This window comes from Notechis scutatus, chromosome 7 (genome assembly GCF_049901735.1).
Source record: "Notechis scutatus isolate UNSWTSFEM ecotype Mainland chromosome 7, rNotScu1.2, whole genome shotgun sequence".
NCBI lineage: Eukaryota > Metazoa > Chordata > Lepidosauria > Squamata > Elapidae > Notechis > Notechis scutatus.
The window spans coordinates 16,397,981-16,420,966 of NC_142015.1; the positions used below are offsets into that span (position 1 = coordinate 16,397,981).

At 43.3% G+C, this 22,986-nt stretch overlaps 1 protein-coding gene across 1 annotated transcript in view; it reads right to left on the reverse strand.

Annotated features, from left to right (window-relative positions):
* The window catches only part of CDON (cell adhesion associated, oncogene regulated), an 86,273-nt gene extending 63,909 nt beyond the window's left edge, over positions 1–22,364 (reverse strand). The window contains exon 1 of the mRNA XM_087970008.1: positions 22,279–22,364. The gene's annotated coding sequence lies outside the window, so the exon portion shown is untranslated. The remainder of the gene's footprint in view (positions 1–22,278) is intronic.
* Between the last annotated feature and the right edge of the window lie 622 nt (positions 22,365–22,986).

The window sequence follows — 22,986 nt, forward strand, 5'->3', positions numbered from 1 at the left end:
AATCCCAGATGAAAACATTCCACACAAAGATAGTACAGCTTTCCAGATTTTATCGCCCAAAATTATTTCAGTGCATTAGGAGAGATAAACCTACCATCTATCTTCAACTTTTTGAAGCAGCTGCCAGCATATGAACCTAGGAAAAACTGCAGCTGTTTTCAAAGTGGGATGGACCAGCACTATGCTTGTGGTCCTGTGTGCTCCAAAATATCATTTTGGAATTAAGCCTGAAACATAATCGTATCCCATATTACAACATGTAATGTTCATATTTTGATTTCATAACTAGCTAGAGAGCAAAAACATTTTCTGTGATTGCAGCTGATCAATTAACTGTTGAAGGGAGGAAAGAGGGAGAAAAACCGTACTCAAACTCAAAGAGGCTGGGAACAAAAAACATTTGGTAAAACAGATGAACTTATACAACATATGTCATTTCAGACACAATTCACAGGATTTTGCTTCTTCTGTCTGCTAAGATTATACCAGCAAGGAAGATTCACACAGAATTCTACACGGCTGGGATTGCTCATGAGAATCTCTGCTAAACTTCTGAGGTCTCCAATGACTTATGAATGAGCAAATATTTTTTGCCAATCTACTCCATCAGTTTCACCTACAGGTGGCTCAAAGATTCTTATCCTCTTCTCTCCCTTTCTTCCAGATTCTAGTTTGATTTATTAGCTTAGAAATTGCCAGTAAATCTGTGTAGTTCACTGTATTCTTTCTTAGTTCGTTCTTTACTTCCTGCTCAATTAACTGGCCAAGTCAGCTGACTTTCTTACTTGACAACTTATTCCTTTCTTAAGCCATTTCTTTCTTTCTTTCTTTCTTTCTTTCTTTCTTTCTTTCTTTCTTTCTTTCTTTCTTTCTTTCTTTCTTTCTTTCTTTCTTTCTTCCCCTCCCTCCCTCCCTCCCTCCCTCCCTCCCTCCCTCCCTCTTTCTTTCTCTTTTCTTTCTTTCCTCCCTCCCTCCTTCTTTCTTTCTTTCTCTCTTTCTTTCTCTTTTGTTTCTCTTTCCTTCCTTCCCTCCCTCTCCCCTCCCTCCCTCCTTCCTCCCTCCCTTCCTTCCTTTCCTCCCTCCCTCCCTTTCTCCCTCCCTCCCTCCTCCCCTCTCTCATTGGTCTTCTGTTTGAAGGACAATAAACCAATTCATATCCGATAAAAATAATGTTTGCAATAAATTAAAAAATGCCCTCTAGAATAGATCGCACTAGCAGCTTCTGTAATCCAGCCAGATACTTGTGGCTTTCTTCCACAAATGGGACATGAGGACAATGCAGTCACATCTCTCCACTGACATTTCCCGGTGACTAATGCAGATTGAGTTTATCTGTGGTGCTGAGTCACGGTTTATCTAACCATGGTTTGCTGAATAAATCACTGGCAAGCTCCAATTGCCCATTAACTGTTCATCGGATAGCTTCAACCATTTCACCAAGTTGGACAAATCATTGATTGAGTACATCCATCACACGAAGACTATATTGTGCAGCTTGGTTCACATAACCTGGAAAAATCAAAACCAAGCAAACCACATTATGGCTTAGCATGCTGTGTGATTAAGAGCAAGGGGGATATTTGTCCTCTGGCTGTGATTTAGATGAAAGAGGATCGGGGGTTTGAGGCTCCTTTAGACCTGCGTTTTGCACCTCGCTCTCACAAACTCTGCCTTTGGGAAGCAGACCTGAGAATCTGCATGTTTTTGTTCCTCCAGGGAGGGACAGAAACACCCCCCCCCCACTCCAGGCCTGGCCGAGGATCATTTTTCTCCAGATGACCCTCCATTTCAGTAATATGATCATCCTGTCATGGTTCCAAGCCCTGATTTTGGCAGAACAAAGGCCACTGTGCATCTTTCACTCCCTAGCCAGGGAATGCAGCTGTGGGTCACAGCGTAGCCAATCAGGAATGAACATTTTGGAGCGCGTCTAATGCAGTTTGTACAGGCAACCTTTCAGGCATTCATGGGAGTGAATCTCACAAAGCTGAACTGACGTTGCCTTGCTGCTCTCATTTAGATATCTCACCCTCGGCTCTGGGATAATCTGGCAGGACAGGACCAAGGCTGGCTGAACGACCGCAGTCTTGGGACTCCAGAATTTTAAACAGCGCTCTTGCTGAGAAGGCGTGATGATGCTTCGTTACCTTTGGCTGTACATAGGGCCCGAGCAATTCCCCCCACCCCCCACCCCCGGAGGAACATGGAGCCTGAGAAAGAGAGTTTCAATCCCAGCTCAGCCAACAGCTGAGCGAAGAGCCAAAATCTGGAGCTGCATTTCCGCCGCCTTTGCACACAGAGCGTTGAGATTGATGAGAACAGGATCCCCCCCAACCAACGGGATCCGGCCCCTCTCCTGTACCGCAAGCCCCCTCTTAAAGAAACACTGTCACTTTAGAATGAATGAATTCCTCTTTGTTGCCATTGTCCCTAGGCCCAGCCTGGCAATCCTTAGCAATTTAAAAGCATGCTGCCTGGACAAGGCCACGTTTTAATTTGCCAGCAGAAAAAGGAAGGGCTTTTTACGCAGACGGGCAAACCAAAATAATCAATTTCAAATTGCTAAAGCCAGATCAACGAGGAAACAGATCTGGGGTGGGGGGGACGGGGACGGGGAGGGGGGTATGGGTGAGCCAGAGGCCTAAAGGGAGAAGGCATGCAGGCCAAGCTCTCAAGTTTTCCTGTCTCCGTTCCCTGTAGCCAGGGGTGAGATTCTACCGGTTTGGACCGGTTCAGGCGAACCGGATGTTAAAGTTACCTCTGGTTCAGGGGTCACCTCAGGGACCACTAAACTCATAATTTTAAATCCCACGGATCAGAGATCCTGGGAAAATCTCCCAAAAAAGTCTGCAGGAAAATTCCCCACCCCATTTTTCTACCGATCGATCATTCTTTATTTGGGATCACAGGATCCCATCTCCAGTTCCTTTTCAGGGAGAGAGAGAGAGAGAGAGAGAGAGAGACTTTTGGCTTCATGCAAGGAAAGCAGCAGAATTCTTTCTTTCTCTTCCCCAAATTCCACCACAAATGAGTCTTTGAGAGACTTGTCGTGCCAGCGCAGCCTCTTGGAACAGGAGGCCTTGCAGTGTTCCAAAGACTCCTTTCTGGCGGAGTCTGGGGAAGAGAAAGAAAGATTTTTGCTGCTTTCCTTGCGTGCAGCCAAAAGCAGAAGAAGAAAGAAGGAGAAAGAAGCAGCCCGGTGGCCAGGCAAGGCACATGGGGCGTCTGGGGCAAGTTCCACCCCTCTGCCCTTTCCCCCCTCCCCTCACTACCTTGTGTTGTTCGCAATGCAAGCGACACAAGCCTTGTGTTCCCGCAGGCCATGTGGGCAGTGCAGCCTTGTGATCCCGCGCAGTCTGGATTAATTGCTTTGGGGGGGGGGGTGACATTTCTCTGCGGACCACCAAAATTTTCTCGCGGACCACCAATGGTCCCTGGCCCACTGGTTGGTGACCACTGATCTGGTTTGCCGAACTGGTATTTTGACAAACCAGCTGGCCCCACCCACCCTGCCTCTCCCCTCCCAGGAGTCTCCACATGGCCCATTTTTGATGGAGGTAAGTGCAGGGTCCACGCAGAGGCTCTGGGAGGGGGAAAAAAATGGGCCTTCCGGAAGTCCCAAAACAGTCCTGTTTCTGGCTTCTGAAGGGCCTCCAGAGCCTGGGGGAAGCTGTTTTTCCCTGCCCAGAAGCCCGGGGGAGGCCTCCAGACCCTTGGGAAGGCAAAAAATGGCCCTCCCGGAAAAACCAGGAGGTGCGAAATGGGCCTGTTTCCGGCTTCTGGTGGGCCTCCAGAGCCCAGGGGAGGCCATTTTCGCCCTCCCAGAGGCCCGAGGGAGGTCTCCGGACCCTTGGGAGAGTGAAAACAGCCTCCCCTGGGCTCTGGAGTCCCACTGGAAGCCTGAAACAGGAAGTTCTGGTAGGCCATGCCAACCATGGCCACGCCCACCCAGCAACTGGGCAGTGAACTGGTTGATGGGATTTTTGAACCCCACCCTTGCCCGTAGCCACTTTTCCAGGTTTCACATTTAAACCCACAGGGGCGGGGGAAACAAAATCAAACTCCCACTCATCCAGAGCAGGGGTCTCCAACCTTGGCAACTTTAAGACTTCAACTCCCAGAATTCTGAAGCTTTGCTGGCTGAGGAATTTTGGGAGTTGAAGTCCACAAGTCTTAAGGTTGCCAAGGTTGGAGACCCCTGATCCAGAGTCAGCTTTGGTTTCAGTCAAGAAAGTGACTCTTAAAATTTCAACAGGTTGTAAGGAGGCAAGTTAGGAGGTTGTAAGGTTGTGGAGTTAACAGTAACACCCCTGTGTTCCTTTGCCACATCACTTTAGCTCAGAGGATGTTCTCATGGGGTTTTTCCATACCACATTTTTTAATTTAACGGCCATTGTGGTGAGAAGAGAGATCTCCGGATATTATGCAGTGAACCGTTTCGAAAATTTGCAGGACTCATTTGAATATTATTACTGGCTGGTTGCCAGTTCTATGGTGGTATTTTTAGTGACCTGATCAAAGAGCAGAGTAATTCGAAGTTTGCATTAAAGTCACCAGGGGTGGGGTACAAAAACCAGAGGCATGATGTTTGTGGTGAGGGCTACTAATTGGTATTCTTCATGTTCTGAAAGGTCACTAAAACATGTAGTTCATTTTCTGAAAGGCAGCAGATTCTCCCAGAAGGAGGTACCACCTTTGAAAACCTGCCTTAGATATCTGAAAGCTAATGTGGACATCAACAATGTCTCTAAAACCTATTTTGGTCTTTTATATGCTAATACTTCTGTGGTAGCTATTAAAAAAATGCAGCATTTCAAATTAGGCCTAGTTGCTTTCCTACCACAGTGGAGCACTTGCTGGAGAAAATGTATTATGGCCAAAAATGATATGCTTGGTAAAAGGGTACACCTTTTGTGAAGTTTTAAATTTGGTGTGTTTGTTGCTAGAAGTTTTAAGTTGTACATTTGGGGTGGGGGGGGAGGAAAGAATTTTTCAGCAAAAAAGTGGTATGATGGTAAAGTAGTATAGAGCCAGTTTTGGTGTAGTGGCCAGGGAGAAAATGGGAGACTGTGAATTCTAGTCCTCTCTTAGGTATGAAAACTGGCTGGGTGCTTTGGGCCAATCAACAGGAGACTGTGAGTTCTAGTCCTGCCTTATGCACATATTCAGCTGGGTGACCTTCTCTTAACCCTAGGAAGGAAGCAATGACAAACCACTTCTGAAAAACCTTGCCAAGAAAAATTGCAGTCTTGTCCAAGCAGCCTCTGGGGATCAGACATGAACTGACCAGAAGAAAAAAAAGTGGCTACAGAGTTAAACCAGGACTGGGCAAATCCAAATTATCCTTCAAGAATTAATTGCTTAGATAGACAAATCTTCATATATATTTAGCTGCTAAATTTTGACCTAATATAGTGAATCATGACTTGGATTCTTATGCATGTTCCTGTCTCAGTGGCTTTTGCTGTTGTTTGTCAACAAGGCAACTAACATGGGGATTCAAGGGAGTTGGTGGGCACCAGGTTGGAGAAGGGTGTTTTAATACAAATGGGACACCAGCTATAGGGGATGCAACATGGCGCATTCGTCTTGCCACTATAGGTCAACCAGAGGTGGCATTCAGCAGGTTCTCACCAGTTCTGGAGAACCGGGAGAGGAAATTTTAAGTAGTTCGGAGAACTGGCAAATATCACGTCTGACTGGCCCCACTCCCATCTATTCTCTACATCCCGAGTCCCAGCTGATCGGCTGGGTCTTCTTTTGTTGCCCTGCACAAGAGAGTGGAGCTGGAAAGCAGGTTAGTGGGGTGGGGAGGGAATGGGATTTTGCAGTAACCTTCCCCTGGAGTGGGGTGGCAATGGAGATTTTACAGTAATTACAATATCCTTCCTCTGCCACACCCACCAAGCCACACCCACCAAGCCACACCCACAGAACCGGTAGTAAAAAAATTTGAATCCCACCACTGAGGTCAACATTTTATTGCAACTGTTCTTTGCATTGTGCTTAAGTATTAAATTCTCTAAACTCTCATTTAACTGGATTACTAATCTTCATTTCTTGTTGGAAACCTTGGTCTACATATAGGTCCTTAGGGCTGCTTTTCTAATCAAGTGATGTTGCCTATCACCGGGAAATTGCATATTGCTAAAAGTCAGCTAATGCATTTTCCAATCAGTTCAGATGTTGAACCAAGTCACAACAAGGGCTTGCTTATCCAAGTATTCAGTGGCTGAGCAAATCCAATATGCTCAACTGGGCCAGAGGCCTAGTGGCTTTCTTTTCATACCATCCATTGGTCAGAGAGGGTGACATGGGGGTTCAGTGGTTAAAACACTGGGCTTGTCAGCTGAAAGCTACAGGTTCCAGGTTTGAGACCTGAGCTCCACATGATGGGGTGAGCTCCCGTCCTCACCCCAACTCCTGCCAACCCTAGCAGTTCGAAAGCAGGCAAATGAGAGTAGATAAATAGGTACCACTTCGGTGAGAAGGTAACAGTGCTCCGTGATGATATGCTGGCCCCATGACTGTGGAAATGTCCTTGGATAGTTCTGTCTCAATGGCCTTGAAAAGGAGGTGAGCACCACCTCCTAGAGTCAGCAACGATTAACGGAGTACAAGGAGTAAAATCTGCAGGGGCTCCTTTACCTTTTACTGGTTGGAGGCGCTAAAAGAAACCCCTCTGCTAGTTTAATTGGGTATGTTGTTTTAGCTCAATAAATTAATTAGTGCAATGACCTTTCCAAAGAAAACATCCCTGCTTTTGTTAGACATTCTGAGGCCGATTTCTCTACTGCTCAGAGCAGAGTGGTCTTCCTGTATGCAAAGCCCAACGTTTCAGCCCAGCAAAGTGCTTTGCCAGTAATTTATCTCCTTGATAAAGTAACCATCATATTTAAGGCTGCAGCTGTCACTTTTCCCAGGAGTCCTGCATCCAAAACCTTTGCTAGAAACCAGCTCCATATACTCCCTAAGGCATCCCTTTGCTTTGAAGCAGGCCAAGCAGGAAATTAAGAACTGTCTTCAAACAAAGTCTCTCCAGGAACAGAAAAAGAGACTTCATTATTGTATCTTTAACCTATACGTGGCTGTAGATTAAAATAGTCTCCTGGAGAACTTTAGAAATAGTAAAATACGATGGCTTCTATTTCCTCATTATGGCCGGCCCTTTGCCTGGGACGTTTTTCAGAATGGGTGGAACAAAAGAATTAAATGGAACAGCTTTGGCAATAAGAAATAGTTGAGATTCTGCATATATGATACATCAGGATTTGAGATGCAGTCAGTTGTTTATTATTTATTGTTTAGTTGTTTATACATCAGGATTTGAGATGCAGTCACTTCACTTGTTTATTTTATATTGCTTTTCACCCTTGTTTTAAACAATCTAACATAAATTCAAATGGGGCTATTTCCATGTTTTCTTTCTTTTATTGTTTGCAAAGCAGACGTATATACTTACTCAGCTACACTGACCAAATCTAGTATCTATATTTTTCAAAAAAAATTCACGGATGTACAGATAGTGCTCGAATTACAATAGTTTGTTTAGTGACGGTTTGAAGTTACAATGCCACTGATAAAGATGACTTATGGCCATTTTTCACACGTACGATCATTGCAGCATTCCCCGTGGTCATGTAATCCAAATTCAGAGACTTGGCAACTGACTCGTATTTATGACGGTTGCAGCATCCCGGGGTCCTGTGATTGGTTTTTGTGACCTCCTGACAAACAAAGTCAATGGGGAAGCCAGATTCACTTAACAACTCTGTTACTAACTTCACAATTGCAGTGCTTCACTTAACAGCCATGGCAAGAAAAAGTCATAAAATAGGGTAAAATTCACAACAAATGTCTCACTTTGCAACAGAAATTTTGGACTCAGTTGTGGTCATAAGTTGAAGACTACCTGTACTGGAATTTGTCTCTGAACAATTTCTTGCTGCCAATGTGTTCACAACATGTTTATGTATAATTTACTGTTTTGGGGCCAAGCAAATCAATGCAGAATTCCATGCCTCTTGCATTTCCATAATAACCAAGAAACTAATAACTTTGAATTTGCTCTGCTTTAATAGGCTACTGATTTGCCAATTATTGTAATAATCTCCACGCTTTTGTTCCATTAAAAATAGAATATACAGATAGTCTTTGACCTCTAACTATAGCACTTAGCACTTATACACCAATTCACAGTGCTTTAGAACCCTCTCTAAGCCGTTTGCAGAGTCAGTATATTGCCCCCAAACAATCTGGGTCCTCATTTTATTGACCTCAGAGGGATGGAAGGCTAAGCTGAAGTGCTGGCAGTTGACAGAATTAGCCTGCAATACTGCATTCTAACCATTGTGCCACCAGGGCTATTTATAAGATTAAAAGAGGAGTCAAAAGAGGAGAGAAGGAGGAGGAGGAAGAGGAGGAAAGCAACACCTCTTAGACTTATATACTGCTTTATACCTCTTTACAGCCCTCTCTAAGCAGTTTACAGAGTCAGCATATTGCCCCCAACAATCTGGGTCCTCATTTTACTGACTTTGGAAGCAATTTTGAGCTGATGAGAATCGGACCCCTGGCAATTGGCATAATTAGCCAGCAATACTGCATTCTAATTTCTATCGCTGAGCAAAGCAATTGTTAGATGAGTTGCACCCAATTGTATGACCTTTTGTGCCACGGTTCTTAAGCCAATCACTGCAGTTGTTCAATGAACCACGTGGTTGTTAGCTGTGGTTAGGAACAGGCAGGTTGGCAGATTCTTGGAGTTTCCCATTCCAAATGAACATTCGTTTTAAAAATAACTGACCGCTTTTTTAAAGCTGCAGCCCTCCAATCCTTCAATTTTGCCACAAATATTTCTTTGGCTTCACTAAAATCAAGCAACATGTTCTATATGGCCTTTTAGCCAAAGTGCATGATGAATGTTTTACAGAGTGTAACCATCTTTGCCCTTTCAGTAAACTGTATGTCAAGGAGTTTAGAGGCAGGGGAAAATTCTCTTTAAAAATGTCCCTGTGAAATAGCAGAAGAATTTTGATCAGAGCTTTTCAAAATAGCAATCTACCTTGTGGCCAATGTAAAGGATGGAAAGCCGCAGACTGAACAGAAGAACTTATTAAAGGAATGAGGAACCATTTAATGAAACCTGGATGAGAAGTTATTAGCTAATCATGTTTAGCAGAGTCAAAATGTAGCATTAACTCCTAAGAGAAAATTTAAAACTGTCTGCTTTGTGTAGGAGATACTGCAGCCTGTGCCAATTTCCTTAAAAATCTGTGCCAATTTCCTTAAAAATCTCCTTGTTTTGTCTATATGCATGTATATGTGGTGGTGGGGAGAGATTTTCAAATGCTCTGTCTTTTACCAATCTTTTCCTAAGAGTCTATGCTAAACTGCAATGGATAAACTGCAATTGGTATTTCGCTTCTTTATTATATAACCCACCCTCCATTTAAATCTATAAATTGTTCCATAAAATAAGCGACCTGGTTTTCCTTTAAAAGTCCCAGTTTTTGGAACTTTGGAACCAGGCCATAAGTAGTATTTGGGTGGTCCGTTGTAACTTACGGCTAAGTTGAGAGCCACCTGCAATTTTTCCTAGCATCTGTCAGTTCCTACCCATCATATTTTCTCCAAAATGGAACGGTCCTATGTGAAAGCTGGGCCCTAACTAACAAAATGAAATTCAATGTAGAGAAAAGTAAAGTCTTACGCTTAGGCAAGAAAAACCAAAGGTACACGTATAGACTGGGTGAAACCAGGCTTAATAGCAGTAGCTGTGAGAGGGATCTTGGAGTCTTAGTGGACAACCAGATAAATATGAGCCAGCAGTGTGTGGTGGCAGCCAAAAAAGCCAATGCAATCTTAAGCTGCATTAGCAGAGGGATACAAACAAGATTAAGTGAAGTACTAATATCACACCTAGAATACTGCATCCAGTTTAGGTCACCATACTTTAAAAAAGATGTTGAGACTCTAGAAAGAGTGCAGAGAAGAACAACCAGGATGATTAGGGGGCTGGAGGCTAAACGATACGATGAACTGTTGCAGGAACAGCGCATGGGTAGTTTAGTGAAGAGAAGAACCAGGGGAGGCATGATAGCAATCTTCCAATATCTGAGAGGCTGCCACAGAGAGGAAGGGGTCAAGCTTCAGGGGTCCAAGGCACCTGAAGGCCAGACAAGGAATAATGGATGGAAACTGATCAAGGAGAGACTCAACCTAGAAATAAGGAGAAATTTTCTGACAGTGAGAACAATCAACCAACAGAACAGAAGTTGCCTTCAGAAGTTGTGGCAGCTTCATCACCGGAAACTTTCAAAAAGAGACTGGACTGCCATTTGACAGAAATGGTGTAGGCTGTCCTGCTTTTGGGGAGGGTGGACTAGATGACCTACAAGGTCCCTTCCAACTTAATCTGTAATCTGTAATGAAAGTTGGGTTCTCAAAGCATTCTAAATGCACACCAGCCAAAGATAATTCATATAAATCACAATAGTCCAATGGATAAACTACAGGTAGTCCTTGACTACAATTGAGCCCAGCATTTCTGTTGCTAAGTGAGACAGTTGTTAAGTGAGTTTTGCCCCATTTTACAACCTTTCTCGCCACAGTTAAGTGAATCACGGCAGGTGTTGAGTTAGCCATACGTTAAAGTGAATCTGGCTTCTCCATTGAATTTGCACGTCAGAAGGTTGCAAAAAAGTGATCACGGGAACCCAGAGACAATGCAACTAAATCAGGGTTGTCCAACCTTGGCCCCTTGAAGCCTGGCGGACTTCAACTCCCAGAATTCCCCAGCCAGCCAGTTGAAGTCCGCCAGGCTTCAAGGGGCCAAGGTTGGACAGCCCTGAACTAAATATAAGTCAGTTGCCAAGCACCTAAATTTTGATCACACGAGCATGGGGATGCTGCAACAAGTGTAAATGTGAAAAATAGTCATGTCACTTTTTTCAGTGCTGTTGTAACTTCAGTGACTAAATCAGGGGTCTTCAAACTTGACAGCTTTAAGACTTGCGGACTTCAACTCCCATAATTCCTCCTCCAGTCATGTTAGCTCGGGAATTCTGGGAGTTGAAGTCTACAAGTCTTAAACTTGCCAAGTTTGAAGACCCTTGGACTCAATGAATAGTTGGAAGTTAAATGCCTGTAAGTTATAGTTGTTTAATGGCCCAGCTCATCCAACATGCTAAAAGAACAAATCACACAGTCCTGTTTTTCTTGACCTACCGTGCTAAGCAAACCTTATCACTAGATTTGGAGAAAATACTAACTACTCACTCGGGTGATCATTTCTAAACTAGTTCAATTAGGATTAGGGTTAAGGAAAAAGATTGTGGTTGTTCTCCAAGGAGTTCACTTTGTAAAGAATTAGAGTCAAAGAAAAAAGGAAGAAAGAAAAGAAAAATTGTCCATGAAATTGTTTGGGGCCTATGGTCCGTGTAAAAGGGGGGCAGTTTGCAAGATTGCATAATCATAACCCTCATCTTAACTCTTTAGAGACCTCTGGGGGAATATCCCTTTCCTCAACCATTGATTTTAAAAATAAAATAAAAATAAAGCCCCTTAAAAAGAAAAAAAAAAGAAAGAAACCTTTCTGGGTACTGCTAGGATAGTGTGACTGTTTCATAGGACTATTTCTGGCATTTTTTTCTTTTACAACCGGTGGCTTTAACATGGCACAAGAGGCAAATCAAACAAAGTGGTGAAAATCCGGCCTTTTTGTTTATGAAGAAGAAACAATGAAAGTGTCACTGCACCGTGGAGAAAGGGAAATATTTATTCAACAGACACACGATGAAACCCAAAAGGCAGCAGACAATGTTTCCAAAAAAGCTGTTCCTTGCCTGAAGCATCTTTAGATCCAGGATTTCTGGGGCCATGTTTGCATCCTGGTAACCGTGGGAACAAATCCTCTCTTCCCCCACCTCTTTTGTTAGTCCTTAACCTTCCCACACCTGGACTATGTCTTCTTTTGACGGTCCAGATTGCTGTTATTACAGTGGTGCTAAAGACAGATGTGCTTCCAACCATTTTCTTCCCTGTCCTTTGTCTGTCTCTTGACCATCGTCCAGTTGGAACAACAGCTGGTTAATGAGGAAAATGGATAGAGAAGATGCCAGGCAATTCTGCTAAGGAATCTGACATGGAATCCTTATTTCATTTCGCATTAGCTTTCTTTCTTAAATTCCCAGGATTCAGGCCATCTCCACCCCCAGCAACATCTGACTCTTCTTACTTCAGCTGCTTCCACCATCGACTTTTGGGAGATTATCTCCAAAGAAATAGAGAGCTCAGTGGAGGGGAAGGAAATCCTATATCCGGTGTGGGCTGAGCTGCATAGATAATCCCACTGTCTTGCTTAGAGGTTTGTCCCACTATCTAGACCAGAAACTCTAGAAGATCTTTGGCTCTGGAACCTCGACTAAGGAACAATCCAACCATGCCCTACACCAATAGCACAACTTGCTGGTCTCCACTTGCTGGAAAAGAACTACACCTTTTCCTTAGGCTTCATTCAAAGCAAAGATACAAATTTGCCCAAATGACCAAATGCGTTTGTGTCGAGCTAATCTTCCCATTGGAGTGATGTTTCTCATAAAAGGCTGCCCTTGCTCTTCAAGATGATAAACCCCATTTGGGTACACATCTTCAGATTCTGTGCAAATAGTTTCCTCCTGCCTCTAATAAACACGAGAAATATTAGATATCGGAAGTGGATCTTCACTTCAACATTTCAAGGGCAGACAATGGCCATGAGCTCACCTTCTATAACACATACTAAAGACAGAGGATAAGCTGTAAAGCAGGGGTGTCAAACTCAAGGTCCATGGGCCAAATCCAGCACACAGGGTGCTTAGATCTGGCCCGCAGGCCTGCCCTGGAAACAGCAAAGGACTGCAGTGCCTCTGCCAGTGAAAATGGAGCTTGGAACAGCCACGTGTGGCCTCCCTGAGCTCCGTTTTCTCTGGCAAAGGGCTGCTGGAGGCCATCGTGGCCAAAAACGGAGCCTAAATGAATGATATCGAGCTGGCCACGCCCACTCTAGCCACACATCCTGCCTCCCAAAGTCACACACAACCTCAATGAAATTGAGTTTGACACCCCTGCTATAGAGTAGTGGTCGCCAAACAGTGGGCCGGGAACCACTGGTAGTCCACAAGAAAATTTTGGTGGTCCGCAGAGAAATGTCACTCCCAAAGCACCCCCAAAACAATTAATTCAGGCTGCGCGGGAACACAAGGCTTGCATCGCTTGCATTGCGAACAACACAAGGTAGTGAGGGGAGGGGGGAAAGGGCAGAGGGGGTGAACTTGCCCCAGTCACCCCATGCGCCTGGTCTGGCCACTGGGCTGCTTCTTTCCACTTCTTCCTTCTTCTGCTTTTGGCTGCACGCAAAGGAAAGCAGCAATAGTCTTTCTTTCTCTCCCCCAAACTCTGCCAGAAATGAATCTTTGGGACCCTGCAAGGCATCCTGCTCCAAGAAGCTGCGCCGGTGTGACAAGTCTCACAAAGACTCGTTTCTGGTGGAGTTTGGGGGAGAGAAAGAAAGACTTCTGCTGCTTCTGCTGCTTTCCTTGCATGAAGCCAAAAGTCTCTCTCTCTCTCTCTGCCCCTGAGAACGGAGCTAGAGACAGTATCCTGCGATCCCAAATAAAGAACGATTGATCAGTATGGAAATGGGATGGGGAATTTTCCTGCAGACTTTTTTTGGGATTTTCCCAGGGTCTCTGCTGCTTTCTGCAGAGACCCTGGGAAAATGTCAGCAAGCCACCATCAGTCAAAATTCATATTAGTGGTCCAGGGATTTAAAATTATGAGTTTGGTGGTACCTGAGGTCCAAAAGGTTGGCGACCCCTGACTAAGATACAGATTTTCTGCCAGGCTGATAAACACATGGTGGTTTCCTTATTTTGATCTTCAATATATGCAAATCCTCCTGTCCCCTGCACTTGGCTTTGCCACTCATCAGTTTTTTTTTCCTATTGACATCTAGCCAGGCATTAGACCACAGATGATCCAGGAGAACAGCTTCCAGGCCCTGCAGACAGGTGTCCTTCTACTTTCAACACTTGCTTCTGAAGCTCAGCCTTGACCATCTAGCCCTCTCCTCCTCTCACTCTATCTATCAAACTTCTTAAACAATGCAGACTGTTGCTTTAATTCCAGGGGTGGATCCAGTTACACTCCCAGGCTGCTCTGTTAGCTGCCAAAACATAAACTGTCCCCTTGATAAGTGGGGAGTGGGAGGTGGGGTGGAAATCCAGAGTCAACAGGTTGCTGTGGAAACACATTCCAGCCTGTGTGGCTGCATCTTTAGAGGTCAGGTTTTGACCTAGTGGATGGCCTCAGGGCTGCTCGTTGTTCTGTTTGTGGGAGAATGATGGCAGGTGCTCCTCTGGGTAACATTGATGTCAATCTGGAGAAATTCCATTGGAGGAATTCTGACTCAACACCTGTGCTGTGCAATTCTGACCTCAGGGAAGGCCTCCGGCCTTCTATCTTTCAGATACGCTCATCTGTGGCATTTTAATGGCAATTTCTTGAAGGCGAAACACTAGGAGCTCTGAATGGCCAGGTGATCTAATGAAGAATCTAAGGGATGCTTGGATGCTTTGGCCCGAGGGGGATATAGCATCTGAAGGTGAGTTCAAAAGCTTGAGAATCCTCCGATTCAGTAGCCTGGTTCCATACTGATCTGAAGTGTAACATCTCACTCTGACCCCCACTAACCCCTGACCCCGCTGCATAAATTATATCATTGTCATTAAAGCATAATGAATAGATTTAGAACTGGGCAAAAATAGCATTGATGTTACCTAGTTTGACAATGACATGTCTGGAAAAACAACAACCAAGCTCAGAGAGCACCCAAGGACTCCACAAAAATAGCCTTTCAAAATCCCCCTCTAAATTTGTGGTCAGAGAAATTGGGTGGACATGGATAATTGCTCTATTATTTTCCAGGGAAAAGTGAAAATTTTGAACAATTTCTCAAGGGCGGGACTTCCTTTTAGGGATGGTTATCGCACCATCCTGGAGAAGTAGGGTGGAAATCATGGGAAGAGTAATGTCTTGGCCACTTGGTCACTTACAGAATAAAAAAAGCCATAAAAATGCAGCGGCTTCCTACAAAATTATGCAAATCAATGTTGATTTGATGAGTATTTCATTGGATAGGTTTAGATGACTCTGAACACTCAATTGCTCATGGTGCTAACCCAGGATGTAGTTTGCTTGTAGCTTAGTATGTTTTGCAAGCCCAAACATTATGGCTCGGTTGCCTAGGTAGATCTTGACTTATTTGAGCCCAGAATTATGCTTGGAAGTTATGGTGGTTGATAAGTGGCTTATCATGTGACCAACTTTTCAACCATTTTTGAAGGGGGGCATTAAATGTAACTGTAAATGCAGGCTGGTTATCCAGCGTTCAAAATGATCATGTGATCACAGTGTGTGTGTGGGTGTTCGGAGGGGCTTTCAGATACTGGGTCATAAGTAGCTCGGGGTGTGTGTCTGTCATAACTTTGAACAGTCACTAAGTGATCAGTCATAAATTGGAGATTAGCTATAGGTGCAAATCAGGTCACCATGATATTTAATAAATGAATGTGCTAAAACATCCTGTGTGTAACAAATGATTGCAAAATGAACACCAAAAAGTAGACCTACGTTTGCATTAAACCTTATATATGCTAACCTATATGTACAGATGCAAATTTAGAAATCACATTTTAAGGGAGTTAAAAACACTTCTCGCAATGGGAGGGACTCTTGGAATGGGGGCATTTGTGACCTATTGACCGGATACTTGCTGGGTGATTGCTTCTCCAGGAGCTAAGTTATGATGAACAAAATTTGAGGCCTCTGTTGCTTTCCCTTCTTATTGTTCTTTTTTGGTCTGAAAAACAGCTGTGGACTGGATAGAGTCCACAGAGCACAGTTTGAAATCTGGCAGCTTTTTAAGTGGAGGCTAAACTTTTGTAAAGTGAGATACAGTATTTAATACACATCGCAAGACACAGTTTATTAATTAGGATGGTGAAGTCTTCTGGCTGTTTTGCATTATCATGGCTGATTAGCTGCATTCATTATTTTAATTTGATTTTAAGAATGAATAGAATATTTAATTGTGCACTCACTACCTTCTGTTTGATTAATAGGTATTATGAATGATGGATCTGACTCCAAGGATTTGGACAATATTGTTTATATTTTGAACCTTGATTTCAAAAACATGTAAGCATTTGTATGTATCTGTCTGTCTATCACTTGTCCTTCCATCTGTCTGTCTGTCTGTCTGTCTGTCTGTCTGTCTGTCTGTCTGTCTGTCTGTCTGTCTGTCTGTCTATCTATCTATCTATCTATCTATCTATCTATCTATCTATCTATCTATCTATCTATCTACCTACCTACCTACCTACCTATCTATCTATCTATCTATCTATCTATCTATCTATCTATCTATCTATCTATCTATCTATCTATCTATCTATCTATCCACCATCATCTATCTAATGTACAGTATATCTATTTCCTATCCATCTAGATATCTGTCAGATGAAAAACATTTGTTTCTGTGGAGTGGAAAACAGGAAAAGAAATTGTCTACATACAACTCTATACGTACAAAACATTTTGCCAATCTGCCCCAGATTTTACAAAGCTGAGATTCCTTCTTAGGTTTCATAGAGACAAATCCAGAGGCTACAGCTTAATACCTAATATTGTTGTATTTTGAATATGGACATGAACTCTCGTTCTCCTGCATCAAAGTTCAGAATTCTGCCCAACAAGCCATATTCAGCCTCCCTTCCATTTCTGAGCTACACACCCTTTTTTTTTTTCACAGCCCTGGATAGATGCTTGTAACCTTCAGCCGCATGTTTATATTTCTCTTCTACAACCTTCAGCTTGCATTGCCTTTTATAGGCTGCTTTTACTACACACATCCCACTGTTATTATAAACAAGGGCCTGGTCGTCTGGGCACCCCGATTCCTGGCACGTACCTTGGACGATCATAAACTGCTGTCTTGCTCTCCCACGCTGCACAATAGCAGAATTTAGGGGAGAAAGGAATGCCCCTTTAAGGCTCGATGATGCGCAGAGGCAATATGATTATTTGTGAACCTATTACAGGTCAATGGGAGATTCTACTACCCTGGTGAGGATACTTGCTTAATTGCTAGATCTAGTCCTGCTCCAAACACCTACAAAAAGGGGAGCTGATTCCAAGTATACTCTACACACCGGATGAAGTACAAAATCTGATACTTGACTGAGGTTCCCAAGGATATTGTTCTGTTTTATGATGGGATTTTTCTAACTTTGTTGAAAACTGAAACAGCATCTGCAAATGTTTAACAACACTTCTGAGAAATATAAATCTGAAAATAGCATCGGTTTATAACACTGCTGGGTTACAAGCTTCACTATAAAACTCACCAATTTTTGCAAAATTATGGTTTTTCTCTCAGCTCAAGTGACCCATGATTGCCTCACACCCACGTATCTGTTTAAATCCACAAATATCTAAAGCAATTGTAGTCATAGTGAGAGTTGAAAGTGGAGTGCAAATGGACCCACAACAAAAGGTTGCAGAGTATGTCGTTTAAAGTGTTCACCAAAACCCTTTGTGGGTGAAATATGTCAGGTGTCTACACTCTGCAAAGATGTTATTCAGAGAGTTATGAGCAAATTCTTTTCCTGTTGAGTTTATGCTAAGTGAAAATCCAGATATTCTCACATCTAACCTGTAAAACAACACCATTAACTGCTACACTGCAGCTCCATGGTTGTCAAAACAATACTCAGAGATATTCATTTGCACCCAGCCAATGCAAATGTCTCCTGACATCAAGTTACCTATTTGTATCCATGCCTTGATTCGGAAAAACATTAGAAGTATCTTCCCAAACTGGTGCTGCTATCCAGATGCACTGGGATGACTGTGCTGATGAGGAATTGTTTCAAAAATATTTGAAAAACACCTTTTGTGACACCATTAAGACACCTCTAGATGGCCCACAGGAGGAAGATCCTACTACTCCCACTCTGCTGTTCTCCAACAACTAGTAGTCAGTGACATAACCTTTGAGACTTAGGGATTTTGCATAGCAAGGCTGGATATGATATCTGGGTTTGTTGAGGGTTGGGTTTCAACATCTGCAGATTCTATACCCTATTCTATGACATTGTGAATAAATAATATTGTGCCTTCAAGCCAGTCTTGATTCCTAGTGACTACCCTGGACAATTTCTGCAGTTTTCTTGGTGATGTTTTTGGAGATAACTTGCCATTTCCTTCTTCCTGGGGCTGAAGAGAGTGAGCAACTTTCCCAAAGTCACCCAGCAGGCTTAGGATTTAAGGTAGGAAGGACTAAAAATCATGGTCTCTAGCCTGGTGCCCATCAACAGTGCCCATCAAGAGCTTCTGTTCTCAGCATATGTTAGCATATTTTATTCTGAATTGAGATTTCTGCATGATGAGTCCTAGGAGACAGGAGTGAACAGAAATCAAACTGTGATCCTTTTCACATTCCAGTTGGGTTATAGCACTTAGACCCTAAGATCTCTAGCTAAGTGAAGGTTAATTTTCCATGCCCAGCCTGTCTCTAATGGGATGCAATATTTCCTGAAAAAAACAGAGTGGTTGCTAGGTTGATACATTAGGAACTCTGCAGCCGTGACATTTCAGAAAACCAAGGCAGCCTCTTCGGTGATATTTAGAGCCACTAAAGAGCACTAGAAGGCTAGTGTCTTATTTAATACAGTACATTGTTTTATTGCTACTCCCAGGGAGTATTTTCAGCTTCTGGTGCCAGAATGATTTGGTCAGCCTGCATGCATGGTGGATAGTCAACTAACTGTGTTTATCTGTTTCACTCAGATGAGTAACTTCTACTGGTCTTCAACTATCCAATCAATTTCAGAGGCCTCAGAGGGGCCTCTTGAAGGATGCCATCTCTGATTTCACCAAATACTGCAGCTAAATGTTTTTAAAAATGGATGAAGACTGACAGTTGTTCTTCTTTCTTGCTTACTGATTGAGTCAAGAGCCAATAGCATCAAAAATGCAAGTTTCTCTTCCTCCTTTTTCCATCGACCTTAGACGTTCTGCTGCTCTGCCCTTTTTATTCCAGCCCTGTGACTGGGCCTCCGTTTCTTTTTAATATTCAAGTTATTTCATACTGCAAGCAAACGTGGGCATTTATTTTTCTAAGGCAATGTCAAGAGCTGTTTTCCTTGGCACGTGTGCTGTGCTGTTGCCAAGGTGCACAAGCCAAAATGAATGTTTTGGGCATTTTGGTTCTTCAGAAATGGCTTGAAGCATTGTTCTGGCTAAAGGTATGGAAACAGTCACTTCATATCCATACAAAAATATGAGGAATGTTTTCTCCCCAGCAGGGGAGCCCAGCTGTAGATACATATTGCTAATGCAAGCTACAAAGACTATTATGACGACCTAGATTGCCCCCTTCTGAAGCAAAATCGGCACTCAAGGGTAATTCTACCTGTTTCTGATTGAACCTCATTGCATTTCCTGGTTTTCCCTGTAAAACCAGTCCAAGATCACCCTCCATTTTTATCGTGTCCCTTGGCAGGTCTACAGTGGTCTTAATTTCTGCCTGGATAACAGAAACGTAACAAATAGCAGGATTTTTTCCAGCATGGAAACGCAATGATGGGTGTAGTATCAGTTCCTGGATTTCTGTCTTTCATGAAGCTACTAAAGATGTAAAATTTCCCTCTGTGGGTGGGAGAGCAGCAGGAAACGGCAAAATATGATTAGAAGGGACTGAACATCCTGATAACCACATTATGACATGAACAGATTGCATGAGTAACAAATGGAACAATCATTCAACAGGGTCTTGGTGATTGGAACCAAAAGAAAACCTAGAATCAAGATCACGTGAAGTGTTAGCACTACTAGTAAGGTTCTGGTAAGGCCACACTTGGAAAATTGCAGCCAGTTTTGGTTATGACAATGTAAAACAAAATGTTGAGACTCTGGGAAGAGTGCAGAGAAGAGCAACAAAGGTGATTAGGGGACTGGAAGCTAGAACATATGAAGAATGGTTTCCAGGAATTGGGTATATCTAGTCTAGTGAAAAGAAGGCCTGGGTGTGACATGATAGCAGTGTTCCAATATTTGAGGGGATGCCACAAAGAAGAGAGGGGTCAACTTATTTTCCAAAGCACCAGAGGGCAGGGCAAGAAGCAATGGATGGAAACTAATCAAGGAGACAAGCAACCTAGAACTAAGGAGAAACTTCTGACAGTTAGAGCAATTAATCAGTGGAGTGACTTGTCTCCAGAAGTTGTGGAGTGCTCTGTCACTGGAGGTTTTTAAGAAGAGATTGGACAGCCATCTTCCTGAATTATTATAGGGTTTCCTGCTTCAGCAGCGGGTTGGACTTCCAAGGTCCCTTCAAACTCTGTTATTCTGTTAAAGGAACTAAGACGAGGAATCAGAAGTTTTCCAGATATTAAGAGCTTACTCTGGATCTTGCTGCCTTCATGTGAGGCATTGGATGTTCATTTATCACTGCTCTGTATTGTAAGGCACTGAATTATAATGGAGTGAGGCTACCAACAGCTATTTCATTTCATGGCCATCTATTACTTCTGGTATTGCAGCAAGCATGCCTTAAATAGTTAGCTACTAGAAACCAACTGGGGTGAATGACTGGCTCCTATCCATGTTCACGAGATTCCTGGATGCATGAGGTGGCCAACGTGAGACACAGAATATTGGATTAGGTGGCCTATTGGGGATTTGATGGCCTGTAGAATATTGGATTAGATGGCCAACAAGAACTCTGGATGTTCTTAGGTTGCTGAAAAATCACCCGAGGCAGCATGGATAATGGCAAGAAGATCCTGTGCATTACAACTCAATAATGTGTGAATCATCCATTGTATTAGCTGCCCTTTTAACAACTGAATCTTTGGTTCAGGTACATAGCATAAGACTTGTGCCCACAAATGCCCTTGATCAGAGCCTGGAATCACCAGTCAAAATAGGAACCTTTTGGAATGCTGGAGACACCAATTTGAGCAGACAACCAACTTACATTGATCTTAATTTAATAATTGCAAAGCAAACCAGCTCTTTTCATGCCCAAAGCCACTACTTAATTGTACTCCCCATATCACATGATAAATGGTCCATTCTGGGGTTGCTTTCTTTCTCAGTCATTGCTTTCAAACTTAATTCAACTCCATTTATTTGGATTGCTCTAGACCCACATGCAGTAAAAGTTTGGATAATATGCATCAATTCCTCCGACTTTTCTTTGTATGTAGCATATTTATATCTTTGGGATTACACAGCCCACACCAACCCTACCCGCTATTTTTTTTAATGATGTGACTTAACAAAGCTGATATTGCCTTCTGTCTTCTGGAAAACACCAAACTCTCTTTGCAAAACCCGATGAGTCAGTCTCGGGACAGTTTCATCACTGATTGTATCACACCTTTTTGGGAACAAATTACACCCTTCGATACTCCTTTAGCCCTGAATTTATTCTAATTCATTCAGGGAAGGGAACTTGGCAGGTTGGGGAGGTGGAAAAAACATTTGCCTTTTATTAGGATAATTAATCCAGGCAAATTACCTGGGCTGTTTTTAATTACTGCAATACCCCAGAGGGTTTACACCTGCCAATTTCAGGTTGCAGATGTCTCCTTGAGGGCTTGGATTCACAGAGGAACAGCTTTTTCAAATCCAACAGGCAGCAGACAAAATCTGCTCTGTCTGGCAAGTGCCTCTTCATTTATGTTGGAGGCAGGGAGTCCTTTGAGGACTCCCTAGTCAATTTCCAGGACCCTCTCAGAGAATGATTGTGAGGATGCTTAGGATATAATAACAGCCCTGATCAAATGTCCATTTCTGAGGCCTCCTAAAAGAGTCCCACCACAGTTTTTCATCTCCTTCGGTTGCCAGAAAAAGAGACCTGATAATAAGATCCAGCTATTCTTTACAAATATGTTCCCTCCTCTGGTTAAACATGGAAGCCAGTTTGGGTTCTGATCTCTCCTTGCAGACCGCATATGCAACTCATATTTTCCTACAGATCTGGCCCTTGACAAGCTGCTCAGTTCACAAGGAAAGCAGGAAAGCAGCAAGGAGAAAGATGCAAAGTTTAGGTCCAAATAACCGGGCTTATTGAGACCATGGGAGAGAAAAAAAATGCTAAGGATGGAGACCAGGGAGAGGATTTGCCCTCCCTGCCTCCGCCACGCAAGAGCGCAAGGGATCACTTACCTTCAGCTCAATCGGTAAATTGCTCTCCACTCTTGGAGCTTCCCCTGTTCAAATCACGCCTCTACGGCACCAGACACTTCTTAACATTTCCTCCAAAGCAAAAACCCACCCACCCCATCCCAGTGTGGCTTCTTGCCCAGTTCCTTTCCACATAGAGCCAAGAAAACCTCACTCAAGGAGAAAACAAAATTACTGGAGAATGATGCGAAACGGAGAGATGGCTCTCATCTTGGGGTTTTAGGCTCTATACCATCCAGGAATGCAACAGAGGGGACCGTATAATGGTGTGTGTGTGTGTGTGTGTGTGTGTGTGTGTGTGTGTGTAAGAGGCTGGGGGAGAGAGAGACAGAGAGCACTCTAAAATTGACAACACATGGCTGTTTCTTATCCTATAGCCTAGTAAATAGGTCTTTCATGCGGGGCTAGTTGCCATGGCAACAAGCATGCAGGAAATATTCCAGATAACTAGAATAGTGGCAAAAACATGTGTTTTGGATAAAACATCCTCCCCCCCACTCCCTTCTCCCATGCTTTATTCATTTGGGCGGCTCAACATAAGCTTGTCTTTCAGGGCAGACACCTTCCTTGTGTCTGAAAGGGGTCAGAGGCCAGCTACTCAGAGGATGAGACCCATTTTTAACCCTCCAGGGGAAAAGAGAAATATGAGAGAGAAAACGAGAAAGAAGAAGAAGAAGAAGGGTACTTTCC